This window comes from Heptranchias perlo, chromosome 35 (assembly GCF_035084215.1).
Source record: "Heptranchias perlo isolate sHepPer1 chromosome 35, sHepPer1.hap1, whole genome shotgun sequence".
Taxonomy (NCBI): domain Eukaryota; kingdom Metazoa; phylum Chordata; class Chondrichthyes; order Hexanchiformes; family Hexanchidae; genus Heptranchias; species Heptranchias perlo.
Window position 1 is genome coordinate 11,072,769 of NC_090359.1, and position 17,894 is coordinate 11,090,662.

The window sequence follows — 17,894 nt, forward strand, 5'->3', positions numbered from 1 at the left end:
ATGAACAAAACTTTTCTCAAAACATGTTCCTGTATTCAGATCATTTTTTAAACACGTCCTCAGAGAGTCTGACCCGAAATGTAATTGTCCGGAGGAAGGGCTGTGAATTAGCGACTGGATATTAGTTTCCACCGGACCGGACTAATAATCGAGCCCCGCCTACAACATCTGTGGGGTTAATTCCCTTTCATTTCCGTTCCCCCTTAAAGCATTCCTGTAACTCCGATTGTCTGTGATATTTGAACAGCTGTTAATCCTCAATAGTCTGGGAATTACTGGTGTTGATCACACTCAAGGAATGTTTCGCTTTCAAATAAAACTCTGGCGCTGTTTTACAACAGCCGTTAAGTCTTTTTAACAAAATAAACGGGTTAATGAGCAGTCAAAATATCGGATCGAGGAATTTCACAGGATTAGATTAAATTTCCATCCGCCATTTCTTTAAATGGGAGGAGTGAGGCCGCCAGGTGGAAGGGTTTAACAGTCAGGATTGAAGAATCATAGAATGATACAGCACAGAAAGTGGCCATTCGACCCATCGTGGCTTGTACTGACTCTTTGGAAGAGCTTTCCAATTAGTCCCACTCCCGCGATCTTTCCCCATATCGCTGCATTTTTTCTTTTTCAAGTATACATCCGATTCCCTTTTGAAAGTTACTATTGAATGTGTTTCCACCGCCCTTTCAGGCAGTGCATTCCAGATCACAACAACTCACTCTGTAAAAAATGTTTTCCTCATGCCGCCCCTGGTTCTTTTGCCAATTACCTTAAACCTGCGTCCTCTGGTTACCGACCCTTCTGCCACTGGAAACAGTTTCTCCTTCTTTATTCTATCAAAACCCTTCATAATTTAGAACACCTCAATCAAATCTCCCCTTAACCTTCTCTGCTCTAAAGAGAACAACCCCAGTTTCTCGCGTCTCTCCGTGTAATTGAAGAGAGTAAGGCCGGGTTAGCTGGAGGCACTGCCCCAGAAGGGAGAAACAATGAATGAGGGAGTGCACAGAACGTCAGTGCTGGAGGATCAAAGGGAGTAGGACATGGAGATGTCGGGTTTGGCAGAGCTAGGAGAGGGCAAACCGTGGAGGGACTGACAGGGAATGTATTGAGGGACAGGAAAACAACGGCGGTCAATGAGAACCGAGAAGCGGAGGAGTGGGAGGGTGGAGGAATGGAGACCGGCAGGGAGGTGATTGAAGAGGTGGAGGAGTGGGAGGGTGGAGGTATGGAGACCGGCAGGGAGGGGATTGAAGGGATGGAGGAGTGGGAGGGTGGAGGTATGGAGACCGGCAGGGAGGTGATTGAAGAGATGGAGGAGTGGGAGGGTGGAGGTATGGAGACCGGCAGGGAGGTGATTGAAGAGGTGGAGGAGTGGGAGGGTGGAGGTATGGAGACCGGCAGGGAGGTGATTGAAGAGATGGAGGAGTGGGAGGGTGGAGGAATGGAGACCGGCAGGGAGGTGATTGAAGAGATGGAGGAGTGGGAGGGTGGAGGTATGGAGACCGGCAGGGAGGTGATTGAAGAGATGGAGGAGTGGGAGGGTGGAGGAATGGAGACCGGCAGGGAGGTGATTGAAGAGATGGAGGAGTGGGAGGGTGGAGGTATGGAGACCGGCAGGGAGGTGATTGAAGAGGTGGAGGAGTGGGAGGGTGGAGGAATGGAGACCGGCAGGGAGGTGATTGAAGAGATGGAGGAGTGGGAGGGTGGAGGTATGGAGCAGGGAGGTGATTGAAGAGATGGAGGAGTGGGAGGGTGGAGGAATGGAGACTGGCAGGGAGGTGATTGAAGAGATGGAGGAGTGGGAGGGTGGAGGTATGGAGACTGGCAGGGAGGTGATTGAAGAGATGGAGGAGTGGGAGGGTGGAGGTATGGAGACCGGCAGGGAGGTGATTGAAGAGGTGGAGGAGTGGGAGGGTGGAGGTATGGAGACCGGCAGGGAGGTGATTGAAGAGATGGAGGAGTGGGAGGGTGGAGGTATGGAGCAGGGAGGTGATTGAAGAGATGGAGGAGTGGGAGGGTGGAGGTATGGAGACTGGCAGGGAGGTGATTGAAGAGATGGAGGAGTGGGAGGGTGGAGGTATGGAGACCGGCAGGGAGGGGATTGAAGGGATGGAGGAGTGGGAGGGTGGAGGAATGGAGACCGGCAGGGAGGTGATTGAAGAGATGGAGGAGTGGGAGGGTGGAGGAATGGAGACCGGCAGGGAGGTGATTGAAGAGATGGAGGAGTGGGAGGGTGGAGGTATGGAGACCGGCAGGGAGGTGATTGAAGAGATGGAGGAGTGGGAGGGTGGAGGAATGGAGACCGACAGGGAGGTGATTGAAGAGATGGAGGAGTGGGAGGGTGGAGGTATGGAGACCGGCAGGGAGGTGATTGAAGGGATGGAGGAGTGGGAGGGTGGAGGTATGGAGACCGACAGGGAGGTGATTGAAGAGATGGAGGAGTGGGAGGGTGGAGGTATGGAGACCGACAGGGAGGTGATTGAAGAGATGGAGGAGTGGGAGGGTGGAGGTATGGAGACCGGCAGGGAGGTGATTGAAGGGATGGAGGAGTGGGAGGGTGGAGGAATGGAGACTGACAGGGAGGTGATTGAAGAGGTGGAGGAGTGGGAGGGTGGAGGTATGGAGACCGGCAGGGAGGTGATTGAAGAGATGGAGGAGTGGGAGGGTGGAGATATGGAGACCGGCAGGAAGGTGATTGAAGAGATGGAGGAGTGGGAGGGTGGAGGAATGGAGACCGGCAGGGAGGTGATTGAAGAGGTGGAGGAGTGGGAGGGTGGAGGTATGGAGACCGCGGTGCAGGGAGGTGATTGAAGAGGTGGAGGAGTGGGAGGGTGGAGGTATGGAGACCGACAGGGAGGTGATTGAAGAGATGGAGCCCAGAGGTAATGAACAAATGGGGAATAAAAACTTTGGAGGGACTGTACCTCAGAGAGTCGGAGACAGGGATTTTTATGGAAGCGGAAGGAACTGACACTGGTGAAGAATAAAATTGCGGAGAGCAAGCGCAGCTCTCAATCGAATAGGTTGTTCACACCTGGTTCCGTGGGAGCCAGTTTACTAATAACCTGATACTACATCTGACCAACTAGAGCCACTACACTATTTACACAATTCCACATCCGACACATTGTAGCTGATACGCTGTAAATATACTTGTTTTGTGCAGAAATACCACAGGCACAATGCACAGAAACCCCAGTGTTTGCCACAGCAACAGACATGGTGCTCCAGATCCATTTCACTGATAGACTTGGCGCTCTGCTGGATGGCCAATCTATTAACAATGATAAGGCAATCCGTTCTTTCTGTGGTTCACACATGTTTCTTCTCAGGTAGATGTCTGACTCATAAAAATCCATCAAGGTCCTTAAGAATGAGGACAGGATGAGACTGGGAAATCCATATTAGTCCCTCCCGATGGTCTGATTTGTGAGCTCAATCTTTCCTTTCATGAGAACCATCCCACGTTCCGTAAGTCCAGGGGCCTTGTCACCTCACAATGGAACCGCTCACCTTTTATCATGAACTTTCTGAGTGGACTTCACCAATTGTTTCCATGGATTGGGTGGTTAGCGTTGTTCACAAATAGATTTTTTCAGTGTGAAAGTGGTCTGATTGTTACCCTATTATTTTGTCAACATATCACCTTTCACCTTTGTTCGCTGTCTCTCTTCACCAATTCAATAAAACAAGGCAAAATATTTCTGTATTCGCAACTGCAAGATTGAAAATTCTCACGGAGCTCGGGAAGAACGATCTGTCGGAAAGATTCCATCTGAGCGCTAGAGTTAACCAAGTCCTGTCACTAAAATTTATGTAAAAGGCCTTTGTGATTTTGTTGCAATTAACGGAAAATGAAATATTTCCCCATAGAACTGAGAAACTTGCTCAATTTGGAATTGTTTAAAATTGATTGTCTGTCTGTTTGGTTTCACTTCTAAGACTGAATTATGCTGAAATAAAGTACAAAAGTTGCTTTTGGGTGTTCATTTGTATTTCTGTCTGCCAAGGGAGGAAGATTAACTCTGGCCACAATTCTTGGAAACGAAACAGATAATCTGTTTTAGTGATGATGCTTGAGGGATAAATTAGGCCAGAACATCGAGGAGAACTCCCATTCTCTCTTCCAATAGTCTCATGAATCTTTTACGCCCATCAGAGAGGGCAGAAGGGGCCTTGGTTTAAGGTCTCATTCAAAAGGCCTCAGACAGGGCAGCACTCCCTCAGGACTGCATTGAAGTGTCAGCCTAGATTATGTGTTCAAGACCCTGGAGTGGGACTTGAACCCACAGCCATCTGACTCAGAGGTGAGAGTGCGACCATGGAGTAAAGGCTGACACTTGAGAAGGTGATGGTGGATCTTCTTCTTGATCCGCTGCAGTCTGTATATTTTGTAGCAGTTTCGTACAACTGAGTGCTTACTAGGCCACTTCTAGGACAGTGAGACAGCCATCCACATTGGTTTGGGACTGGGGTCATACATAAGGACATCAGCTTTGCTTTTCTAAAGGACATTACTGAACCATTTGGGTGTTTGCGTCAACACAACAGCTCCATGGTCAGTTTTACTGATACCAATTTTTTATAGAGTCTTACAGCACAGAAGGAGGCCATTCGACCCATCGTGCCTGTGCCGGCTCTTTGAAAGAACTATCCAATTAGTCCCACATCCCCAATCTTTCCCATTTACCTGCAGTTCTTTTCATTTTCAAGTGCATATCCCATTCCCTTTTGAAAGTCACTATTGAATCTGCTTCTACCTCCCTTTTCAGGCAGTGCATTCCAGATCATAACAACTCACTGCGTTAAAAAATTCTTCTCATTTCCCCCCTGGCTTTTTTGCCAATTATCTTAAATCTGTGTCCTCTGGTTACCAACACTGCTGCCAATGGAAACAGTTTCTCCCACCTACTCTATCAAAAGGCCTCATAATTTTGAACACCTCTATACACTTCTCTCCATTAAATTTCATCTGCCACGTGTCTGCACATTTCCCCAGTCTGTCCATGTCCTCCTGAAGTCTTCTCATGTCCTCCACAATGTTTAATACATTTCCAAGCTTTATGTCAGCAGCAAACTTTGAAATTATGCCCCCGATACACAAGTTCAGGTCATTAATTTTTGTCAAAAATCGCATTGGTCCTGATACTGAGGGTCACCATTGTATATTTACCTCGGTCTGATAAACAACCATTCACCGCTACACTATACTTTCTGCCTCTTAGACAATTCCGTGTGCACGCTGCCACCGTCCCTTTAATTCCATGAGCTTCATGTTTTCTAACCAGTCTATTATTGTCACTTGATCATACACCTTTTCAAATTCCATATACACAATATCAACTGATCTACTTTCACCAACCATCTCCGTCGTTACATCGAAGAACTCAATCAAGTTTGTCAGACACGACTTGCATTTATAAAATCCCTGTTGCCTGTCATTTATTAACCCATGTTTTTACGGATTATTGTCTGTCGAAGTTTCTCCACCACCATCGTTAGGCTGACCGGCCTGTAGTTATTGGGTTTACCCTATCCCATTTTTTGACCTGGCGTGTAACATTTGCAACTCTCCAGTCCTCTGGCTCCACTCCCATATCCAAGGACGATTGAAATATTTTGGCCAGAGCCTCCACTATTTCCATCCTTCCTGCGCACATCAACCTGGGATGCATCCCATCTGGACCGGGTGACTTTTCTACTTTGAACGCTGCCAACCTTTTAAGCACCCAATCTTTATTTAATTTTTTACCCTATTCAATTTCTCTGTTCCTTTCTCTTCACTGTGAGATTAGCAGCATCCTCTCAATGTGACCGAAACAATGTTTAGCTGAAACCAGAAAGAATAAGAAGTTTCCCGGTGCAGAGGTTGAGAGAGGAAAGGTGAGAGGGTGCAACTGGATTATGTGTTCAAAGGAAGAGAAGGTGACAGAGCAGGAAGGGGTGAGGCCGATGTGTGTTTGGAAGAGATCCATGGCCACACCACAGAGGTTAGGGAGTGAAGGTGAATTGTACAGACAGGCAGTGAGGATTCAGAAAGCCTCTTGTATGACAGTGTCACCACTCATCAGCCAAGTTGCAGTCAGAGAGAAAAAAAGACAGTGCCCCCCAGTTCTAGACTCTCCAGTGAAGAGAAAATTTTATTTATTTTTTATTCGTTCATGGGATGTGGGCGTCGCTGGCGAGGCCGGCATTTATTGCCCATCCCTAATTGCACTTGAGAAGGTGGTGGTGAGCCGCCTTCTAGAACCGCTGCAGTCCGTGTGGTGAAGGTTCTCCCACAGTGCCGTTAGGAAGGGAGTTCCAGGATTTTGACCCAGCGACGATGAAGGAACGGCGATACATTTCCAAGTCGGGATGGTGTGTGACTTGGAGGGGAACATGCAGGTGGTGGTGTTCCCATGTGCCTGCTATCCTTGTCCTTCTAGGTGGTAGAGGTCGCGGGTTTGGGAGGTGCTGTCGAAGAAGCCTTGGCGAGTTGCTGAAGTGCATCCTGTGGATGGTACACACTGCAGCCACTGTGCGCCGGTGGTGAAGGGAGTGAATGTTTAGCGTGGTGCATGGGGTGCCAATCAAGTGGGCTGCTTTGTCCTGGATGGTGTCGAGCTTCTTGAGTGTTGTTGGAGCTTCACTCGTCGAGGCAAGTGGAGAGCATTCCATCACACTCCTGACTTGTGCCTTGTAGATGGTGGAAAAGCTTTGGGGAGTCAGGAGGTGAGTCACTCGCCTCAGAATACCCAGCCTCTGACCTGCTCTTGCAGCCACAGTATTTATATGGCTGGTCCAGTTAAGTTTCTGGTCAATGGTGACCCCCAGGATGTTAATGGTGGGGGATTCGGCGATGGTAATGCCACTGAATGTCAAGGGGAGGTGGTTAGACTCTCTCTTGTTGGAGATGGTCATTGCCTGGCACTTGTCTGGCACGAATGTTACTTGCCACTTATCAGCCCAAGCCTGGATGTTGTCCAGGTCTTGCTGCATGCAGGCTCGGACTTCTTCATTATTTGAGGGGTTGCGAATGGAACTGAAAACTGTGGAATCATCAGCGAACATCCCCATTTCTGACCTTTGTCCCAGTCTGACAAAAATGCTCAAAAAATCTTGTATTATCTACATTATTTGGAGGTGGGATATTGTGAGTTTTCCGTCATCTCTGTGCAACTGGTGTGGTACTATTGGTTGGTAAAGTTGCATCCCGGCTCTGTATAGCTTTCACTGCAGCATCAAACTTCTTTTTACCTTTGGCAGATGTGCAATCAATGTCAGCAACTGGTGAATATATAATGCCTTTCGCAGGAGTTGGCAAATAACATAAGAACATAAGAAAAAGGAGCAGGAGTTGGCCAATCGGCCCCTCGAGCCTGCTCCGCCATTCAATAAGATCATGGATGATCTGATCCTAACCTCAAATCTGAAGAACACATGAAGTAGGAGCAGGACCCGGCCGCTCAGCCGCTGGGCCCGCTCTGCCACCCACAGGGGCTTGACCGATCCGAACTCAGCTTTATGTCCAATTTCCTGCCCGCTCCCCGTAACCCCTAATTCCCTTTACTTCTAGGAAACTGTCTATTTCTGTTTTAAATTTATTTAATGATGTCGCTTCCACAGCTTCCTGGGGCAGCAAATTCCACAGACCTACTACCCTCTGAGTGAAGAAGTTTCTGCTCATCTCAGTTTTGAAAGAGCAGCCCCTTATTCTAAGATTATGCCCCCTAGTTCTAGTTTCACCCATCCTTGGGAACATCCTTACCGCATCCACCCGATCAAACCCCTTCACAATCTTATATGTTTCAATAAGATCGCCTCTCATTCTTCTGAACTCCAATGAGTAGAGTCCCAATCTACTCAACCTCTCCTCATATGTCCGCCCCCTCATCCCCAGGATTAACCGAGTGAACCTTCTTTGTACTGCCTCGAGAGCAAGTATGTCTTTTCTTAAGTATGGACACCAAAACTGTATGCAGTATTCCAGGTGCGGTCTCACCAATACCTTATATAACTGCAGCAATACCTCCCTGTTTTTATATTCTATCCCCCTAGCAATAAAAGCCAACATTCCGTTGGCCTTCTTGATCACCTGCTGCACCTGCATACTAACTTTTTGATTTTCTTGCAATAGGACTCCCAGATCCCTTTGTACTGCAGTACTTTCCAGTTTCTCGCCATTAAGATAATAACTTGCTCTCTGATTTTTCCTGCCAAAGTGCATAACCTCACATTTTCCAATATTGTATTGCATCTGCCAAATCTCCGCCCACTCACCCAGCCTGTCTATATCCCCTTGTCGGTTTTTTATGTCCTCCTTACTCTCCACTTTCCCTCCCATCTTTGTATCATCTGCAAACTTTGATATGTTGCACTCGGTCCCCTCCTCCAAATCGTTAATATAGATTGTAAAGAGTTGGGGACCCAGCACCGACCCCTGCGGAACACCACTGGCTACTGGTTGCCAGTCCGAGAATGAACCATTTATCCCAACTCTCTGCTTCCTGTTAGATAACCAATCCTCCACCCATGCCAGAATATTACCCCCAATCCAGTGATTCTTTATCTTGAGCAATAATCTTTTATGTGGCACCTTGTCGAATGCCTTCTGGAAGTCTAGATACACTACGTCCACTGGTTCCCCTTTATCCACCCTGTACGTTATGTCCTCAAAGAACTCAAGCAAATTTGTCAGACATGACTTCCCCTTCATAAAGCCATAAAACCAACATGGCCACCTGAAGTTAAAAGAGTGACGTCATTAGAAACACCCTATAGCGCCTTTAACGTAATTATACGTCCCAGGGCGCTTCACAGGAGCGATTATCAAACAAAATTTGACACCGAGTCACAAAGGTATATTAGGACAGGTGACCAAAAGGTTGGCCGAAGAGGTGGGTTTTAAGGAGCGGTTTAAAGGAGGAGTGAGAGGTAGAGAGGTTTAGGGAGGCAATTCCAGAGCGAAGGGCCGCCAATGCTGGAGTGATTAAAATTGGGGATGCGCAAGAGGCCAGAATTGGAGGAGCACAGAGTCTCAAATGGTTGTGTCGCTGGAGGAGGTCAAAGAGATCGGGAGGGGGCGAGACCATGGAGGGATGTCAAAATCGAAGCTTTGCTGGACCGGGAGCCAATATAGATCAGCGAGCACAGGGGTGATGGATGAACGGGACTTGGTGCAAGTTAATATATGGGCAGCGGAGTTTTGGGTGAGCTCTAGTTAATGGAGGGTGGAAGATGGGAGGCTGGCCAGGAGATGATTGGAAAATTCAAGTCTAGAGATAACAAAGGCATGGATGAAAGTTTCAGCAACAGATGAGCTGAGGCAGGGGTGGAGACGGGCGATGTTACGGAGGTGGAAGTAGGCGGTCTTGGTGTTGGAGCGGATATGCTGTCCGATACTCATCTCAGGATCAAATAGGACGCCAAGGTTGTGTACGCTCTGGTTCAGCCTCAGACAGTGGCCAGGGAGAAGGATGAAGTCGGTGGCTGGGGAATGATGTTTGTGGTGGGGACCAAAGACAATGGCTTCAGTCTTCCCCATATTTAGTTTGAGGACATTTCCGCTCACCCAACAATAGATGTCGGACAAGCAGTGTGGCAAATCAGAGATAGTGGAGGGGTCGAGGGAGGAAGTGGTGAGATAGAGCTGGCTGTCATCAGCGTTGTTGTGTTTTCGGATGTTGTCGCTGAGGGGCAGCATTTAGTTGAGGAAAGGGGATTGGCCAAGGATAGGTCCTTGGGGGACTCCAGAGGTAACGATGCGGGAGTGAGAAGAGAAGCCATTGCAGGTGATTCTCTGGGTGCGACTGGTTAGATAGGAATGGAACCAGGTGAGGGCAGTCCCACCTAGCTGGATGGTGAAGGAGAGGTGATGGAGGAGGATGGTGTGATCAACCCTGTCAAGGGCTGCAAACAGGTGGAGAAGGATGAGGAGGGATGGTTTACCACAGTCACAGACACACAGGATGTCATTTGTGACTTTGATAAGGGCCATTTCAGTACTGGGGCAAGGGCGGAAACCTGATTGGAGGGATTCAAACATGGAGTTGCAGGAAAGATGGACACGGATTTGAAAAGTGACAACATGTTCGAGGGCTTTGGAAAGGAAAGGGAGGTTGGAGGTGGGGTGGTAGTTTTCAAGGACAGAGGGGTCAAGGGTGGGTTTTTTGAGGAGGAAGTGATGATGGCAGAGTCAGACACACAGGGATACAGGGCCAGACACACAGGGTCAGACGGTCAGACACACAGGGATACAGGGCCAGGGATAAAGGGCCAGACACACAGATTTTTAAAAAAATAAACAAGGCTCCAGTTAGCTCAGTTCCTGTAGACAGGGACAAAGGGTCAGGGACACAGGGATACAATGTCCGACACATGGGGATACAGGGTCAGACACACAGGGATATAGGGTCAGACACATATTTTTAAAAAATAAACAAGGTTCTAGTTATCTCAGTTCCTGTAGAGAGCAGGTTGCACACTGGGCGTTATCACTGATACATGAATAACCCTGTTAGTTACTGAATGACGAATTTCAGGAGTTTGTTGGATCCCTTTTGTACAATGTGTGACTTTACCAGTAAGGGGTTGGACTGTGTAAGAAATCTCCCTGTGCTGTGTTAATAAAACTCTGGTCCTGCTGTCACTGGGGACCTGCTCTCTCTTCACTGTAATAAATCTCCAGATGCTGACACACCCTGTATTGGGTAAATGAAACTCTCCATCTCGCTCCAAATGTTTTACAAATGTGTACACAGAACGAAACTCCACCCCAGACCCTGTAAACTACATTCCATGTCCTATAAGCAAAATTGTAGATCCTCCCAACTAAATCCCAGATCCTGTCACCCTACCGATTGAGCCAAGTGTTATTCTGGACACTGCACATGATCTGCTACAGAAAATCGATGGACTGATTTAGCAAATGAGATCCCCTGCAATTCAACATAGTAAATGCCCTGAATCTCAATAAAATGAATAATCTGTGAATCAAAATAGCTGAGATAATCTTAAAGAATGGCTGACCTGCAGCATGAGCACAGCTGTCTGTGTGCCTGTCTGTCTATCTCCCTGTCTGTCTCCAACCTTCCCGTTTGCTTCTCTTTCTCTCTCTGATGCGGCCTATACTTGCCTTCATCCCTCCCTGTCTCTCTCTAGTTCCCATTGCCGATCTCACTATTCCTGTTTCCACTGCTTTCTTGCCTCCAACTCCCTGTGTGCTTGTGTCTCTCTCGTTCTCCCTGTCCGTTTCACTCAAACGTCATCCCTCTCGACCTTGCTCCCCATCTCCTATTCTATCACAACCCAGTTCTCCTCTTTGTGTCCACCTCAATGAGTCCCTATCCCTCCCTCTCTCCATTTCTTTTCGTCCTTCTCGATCATCCCCATCAATCGCTGTCTATCCTTTCTCTTCCCCCTCGCTCCATCCCGATACACTTTCTCTCTGTGCCTGGCCCTGCTCTCTCTAATTTCACAGACATTTTTTTCTATGCAATCCCCTCATTTTGGCCCATCCATCCCGTTCTGCTTAAGTCACTCCCTTTCTTTTTCCACCCTCCCTCTTTCTGACTTTCCGTTTCTGTCTCTCCACATTCCTCCCTCTCCCTACCTGTCTCTCTCTACATATTCCATTTCTCTGCCTTTAACTGCAGCTGCCACCTATTGCTTCACTCACTCCATGGTTGGTGTTCAGAGGTTATATTTTCAGGCCGGTGATACATCAACACAAGTTGCTCAGTTTCCATTAAATTTTAGGGACAGTAAGTTGCAATTGTAATCACAGGGCCTGGGTTCATTATTTATAAACTAAACAAAGATTTGCTGTGTATATTGGAAGATTAAGTGAGTGAAGTTTCATTACTGTTGTTACCATACACCTCAATAGCACCAACATTTTCACCAGTCTGACACTCATTCACTTTTGACACCGGCCATACTCCAGCCTGTCTGAGTGAGATCATTAGTTAAAAGCAATATTTGCTGTGGGCCCATTGCCAGTTAAGGAATGGATTGACGCTGCCCAGACTGATTCAATGCAGGATTCTAACAAGCAGCAGGTAGAACAGATTTGCCTCGTCAATGTGGGCTGTGTCCAAACACAGGCATTCGAGGCTGAAATTACCAACATCCAGCCCACAGGAACCCACAGACACCTCCACAAGAACAGAAACTCACACAGTAATAGTCGAAAATACAACAAGAGAAATAGATTGTGTGTCACAACACTATGTGACGTGGATACAACATTAACAATCCTTAGTGTTCGATTGGAAGGATTTCCCCATTGTGCGGTGATATGTGGAATAAATCCTCAGTTAAAGCTGTGACGATTCACTGGATAAATATTGAGGTGGAAATGATATTGAAGATTTCCAAACTGAACCTGAACCATAAACTGACCATAACTACAAAATGACCCAGAACCCGAAACTCATGTAAGACACTTGCACGACAAGGCAAACATATAATGATACAATCCTAAACTGACACTGAAACATAAATTGACCTAAATTCCCAAACTAACCCTTAATCAGATGCTCAATCATTCCCCCAAACTGAAGCAGAACCAGAGCAAGTCACAAACCTAAACTTAACCAGAACCCAACAAAGACTCTGAACAAAACAAGCAACAACTCTCAATCAGATCCTCAAATCTAAACAACACGAAGCCCAACACTGGAAGACCCTAAACTCATATACAAACCTCAAATAAACCAGGAACTGTAAAATGACCCAGAGACAAAAACTCTACCTGAACCCAAACTAAACTGAACTGAACATGAACGCCCAAACCTCTGAACAACCTCAACCTGATCTTAAAGTTAAAAGTGCCCTGGAACCCTGAAGATATGCAGAACTCTCTATGAATAAGAGCCCTTCGCTGTTCTTAAGAGCCTCTGATCCAAAGCATTTCAGAGACCAAGAACACTAAGCTGAGCTGAACCCTAAATTAGCTGACAATCCCACAGTGACTTACAAACTTAAACTGACCTGGAACTCTAAACTGATCCAGAATCCCAAAAGGGACCAGGTTCCCTGAACTGGCCATCAACCGAGTACTGAGTCAGAACCTCAACATGACCCAGAATCTTACACTGACCACAACTACAAAGTAACCCAGAATCACAAACTCACATTAAGCCCCAAATTAATATGTAAATTGAAATGACTGGATACCCAAAACAACCCGAAACCCAGTGACACAAAACCCTAAATCGACATAAAACCCTAAACCTGTACAGAAACCAAAACTGAACCAGACCCTCAAACTGACACTTTCCGTGGCCTAAATTGTTAAAGCTCCAATGAAACCCGAGTCAATCCAAGAGCTCCGGTCCTCTGGTTTCCCCTCTCACAGTGGAAGAACGTTAAACTGTTCCAGAATCCTAAACCGACCTGGAACCCGGAATCAAAGCAAAACTGCAACCAACTCAGAATCACAGGCTGATCTAAACCCGAAACTGATCCATTATCCTAAACGGACTCAGAATATTAAAATACGGCAAACCCGAAACAGACCCGAAACACCAAGCAGACCTGGAAACCCGACCTGGCCCAGAACCCTCGCTGACTCCACTGGTTCACTTGTTATTTCTGTAGTTTGTTTCAGGCTCTTCTGCTGTTTTTAGATATGATGTAATGTTAGGGGTCATTGAGATCAGTCTGTGAGGATCAGTCTTTGCCGGGGTCCTGTGGAATATTTTGCGGGGCTGGGTGTTTTTGGATGCGTGGAGAATGTTAGTCTTGAGGGTCCTGAGTTAATTGGAGCTCTTATGGTCAGTTTGTGTGGAGTATGTTACAACCAGATACTGAACCAGAAACTCAAAACAACACAGAATCTCAAATTGACCAAACTGATCCAGAATATAAAACTGAACTGGGACCACGAACCAATCCTAATTCTGAAGTGACCAACTCATGTAAAATGAATTATAAACATAAAGAAAAGCCAAGAACTCAAATTTGTGTTGAAACTCAAAATAAGCCCAGAATCCAAGACAACCAAAGTCTTACACTGATTCATCAGCCTAAAAATACTCAATGCATGAAACATATCTCGAACCCAGAATGAACCCACATGACGAGGCTGACACCGAAGGCTGAGCGTCAGGGGTTTCTACAATCCCTCAGTGTTGGCATCAGTCTGGGCGTGTTGAGTCATCAGAGATCGTTGTCTATGTTTGTTGTTCTGTGTCAGTTTGTGGGTGTTGTGGTTTGGGGTTTCTCTGCTCAGTATTGGGGTAATGTGCACTGTTTAAGGTCCGTTTACAGATGCTGTGGTTTGCTGTGACAGTGCAGTTATCATTTTACAGGAGGCAGAAGCCCAACGTGTGATGCCATCGTTAGCTTTGGGTGTTTGATCAATGTGTGGATGGTGAGGTAAGTGTGTGGGGACTGGGTCAGTTTCTGGGTATTGTGTTTTTTTTGTGGATGATGTGATCGGTTTGGGGCGTATTGTGGACAGCTTTAGGATGCTGACTCATTTGGGGAGATGGGATAGTCAGTCATTGAACACTGCCTCAGTTATGGTCCGTGAACACAGTTTGCAGTACTAGAGTCAGTTTCAGGATGCTGTGGTCAGTTTCAGAGATACATGGTATCAGTCTGAAGTGCTGGGCCAGTTAGAGGTACTGTACTACTTGAAGAGCAAGGTTAGGTTAAGGTGCTGGACTAACTTGGGGTGCTAGGTTAGCTTGAAGTGTTGGATTAGTTTGGAGGCTGTATTATTTTGAAGTATTAGGTTATTTTGAGGTTCTGGGCTGGTCTGAGGTACTGTTTTTGCTTGAGGTATTAGATTATGTTGAGGTGCTGGATTACTGAGGGCAGCAGCTTTAGTTTGAGGTAATCTATTTGCTGCAAGTGCAGTTTTAGCTTAAGTTACGGGGTTAGTTGAAGGTGCTGTATTAGATTGAGCTGCTGGGATAGTTTAAGCTTTTGTAAATGTCTGAGGTTCTTGATCAGCATGTTTCCAGCCTAACGAGGAAGGAAGCAGTGCTGGATCTAGTTCTGGGGAATGAAGTGGGGCAAGTTTCAATGGGAGAGTGTTTTGGAAACAGTGATCACAATATGATTAGGTTTAGAGTAATTATGGAAAAGTACAAGGACAATGAAAGTTGAAGATACTTAACCGGAAGAGGGTTAATTTCAGTGAGTTGAAAAGGGATCTGGACCTTGTGGAATGGGAACAAAGATTATCAGGTAAAACAGTTAAAGAGCAAAGGGAGGCCTTCAAGGAGGAGATAGTTCAGGTACTTCATCTAACCCTATCAGCATATCCTTCTATTCTTTTCTATGTTTGACCAGTTTATCAATTATCTCCCCTTTTCTATCATAAATGTCTTTACAACTTTTTTGATTTCTGCTTCTAATGTCTTATCCATCTTGTTAGTGTCAATATTGAGGCAAAGTAATGATTCCACATTTCTGCCGTTACCTGTGAGTTTACCTTGTGCATCCCTGAGTGGCCCTACCCCGATCATGATTTTCCTTTTGTTATTTATGTGTCTGTAGAATACTTTACTTTTTAAAAAGTATTTTTTGATAATTTAATTTTGTAATTCCTCTTTGCCTTCCGAATAGGTTTTTTTAAAACTTATTTCCTAACCTCTTCGTATTCCCTTTTGTCATCCTCTTCTTTATTGTCCAGGTGCTGAGTATATGCCTTTTTCTTTAGTTTCAATTCTGATCTTATCTCTTTATTCATCCATGGTATTTCATTATTAGTGTCAGCGTCCGTGGAACAGTATCCCAGTGAGAGACCGTGTCCGTGGAACAGGATCCCAGTGAGTGTCAGTGTCCATGGAACTGTATCTAGTGAGAGTCAGTGTCCGTGGAACTGTATCCCAGTGAGTGTCAGTGTCCATGGAACTGTATCTAGTGAGAGTCAGTGTCCGTGGAACTGTATCCCAGTGAGTGTCAGTGTCCGTGAAACTGTATCCCAGTGAGAGACCGTGTCCGTGGAACAGTATCCCAGTGAGAGACCGTGTCCGTGGAACAGTATCCCAGTGAGTGTCAGTGTCCATGGAACTGTATCTAGTGAGAGTCAGTGTCCGTGGAACTGTATCCCAGTGAGTGACAGTGTCCGTGGAACTGTATCCCAGTGAGTGTCAGTGTCCGTGAAACTGTATCCCAGTGTCAGTGTCCACGGAACTGTTCGCAGAGTGTGTCAGGATCCACGGAATAGTATTCGAGTGACAGACAATGTCCATGGAACTGAGAGAGTAGGTCCTCATGGAACTGTTCCCCAGTGAGAGTCAGGGTGCATAGAACTGTTCCCCAGTGAAAGTCAGGGTGCATCGAACTGTTCCCCAGTGAGAGCCAGAGTGCACAGAACTGTACCCCAGTGAGAGTCAGAGTGTACAGAACTGTACCTCAGTGAGAGTAGGTGCCCATGGAAATGTACCCAGTGAGAATCATCGCCCATGGAACTGTACCCCAGTGACTGTCAGGGTCCATGGAACTGTACCCCAGTGACTGTCAGGGTCCATGGAACTGTACCCCAGTGACTGTCAGGGTCCATGGAAGATGGGTTGGTCAGATGGGCGGAACAGTGGCAAATGGAATTTAACCCGGAAAAGTGCGAGGTGATGCACTTTGGAGGGACTAACAAGGCAAGGGAATACACAATGAATGGGAGGACCCTAGGCAAGACAGAGGGTCAGAGGGATCTTGGTGTGCAAGTTCACAGATCTCTGAAGGCGGCGGAACAGGTAGATAAGGTGGTAAAGAAGCCATATGGGATACTTGCCTTTATTAGCCGAGGCATAGAATATAAGAGCAAGGAGGTTATGATGGAGCTGTATAAAACACTGGTTAGGCCACAGCTGGAGTACTGTGTGCAGTTCTGGTCGCCACACTACAGGAAGGATGTGATCGCTTTGGAGAGGGTGCAGAGGAGATTCACCAGGATGTTACCAGGGCTGGAGCGCTTCAGCTATGAAGAGAGACTGGGAAGATTGGGTTTGTTTTCCTTGGAGCAGAGGAGGCTGAGGGGGGACATGATTGAGGTGTACAAAATTATGAGGGGCACAGATAGGATGGATACTAAGGAGCTTTTTCCCTTCGTTGAGGGTTCTATAACAAGGGGACAGAGATTCAAGGTAAAAGGCGGGAGGTTTAGAGGGGATTTGAGAAAGAACTTTTTCACCCAGAGGGTGGTTGGAGTCTGGAACTCACTGCCTGAAAGGGTTGTGGAGGCAGGAACCCTCACAACATTCAAGAAGCATTTGGATGAGCACTTGAAATGCCATAGCATACAAGGCTACGGACCAAATGCTGGAATATGGGATTAGAGTAGACAGGGCTGATGGCCGGCGCGGACACGATGGGCCGAAGGGCCTCTATCCGTGCTGTATAACTCTATGACTCTATGACTGTCAGGGTCCATGGAACTGTACCCCAGTGACTGTCAGGGTCCATGGAACTGTACCCCAGTGACTGTCAGGGTCCATGGAATGTACCCCTGTGAATGTAGGCACCATAGAACTGAATCAAGTGAGAGTAAGGGCCCATTGAACTGCACTCTCACCCTCAGGAGTAGATCATTCATTCCCGCGATTCTGTTCTGCCATTCATTTAGATCATGGCTAATCTGTATCTTAACTCTTTTTACCCATCTTGTATATAATGGGCAGCATTTTAGCACCCGCTATCGGGTGCGTTCCTGGCGGGGGGGCCCCCGAAAATTGGGAAATCCCGGAGTGGGACCACGCACTTCTGGGTTCCCCACTGATGCGCCAGCGTGCGCGCGCAGCCCCCGCTGGTGGGAATCCCGCAGGCAATTACAGCCAGCGGGATGCCACTTGAACGTATTTATTTTGCTTGTTCAGGTCATTAACTGACCTGATTCAGGGATTATGTGAGGAGGGGTGGGATTTTAAAGGAAACTGGGACTGTTTCCCACACTGGGG

General features: G+C 46.9%; 1 protein-coding gene across 1 annotated transcript in view; it reads right to left on the minus strand.

The window, feature by feature from the left end:
* Window positions 1–17,894, minus strand: part of LOC137302345 (zona pellucida sperm-binding protein 3-like) — a 1,023,493-nt gene that overhangs the window by 381,213 nt on the left and 624,386 nt on the right. The gene's annotated exons all lie outside the window — the stretch shown is intronic.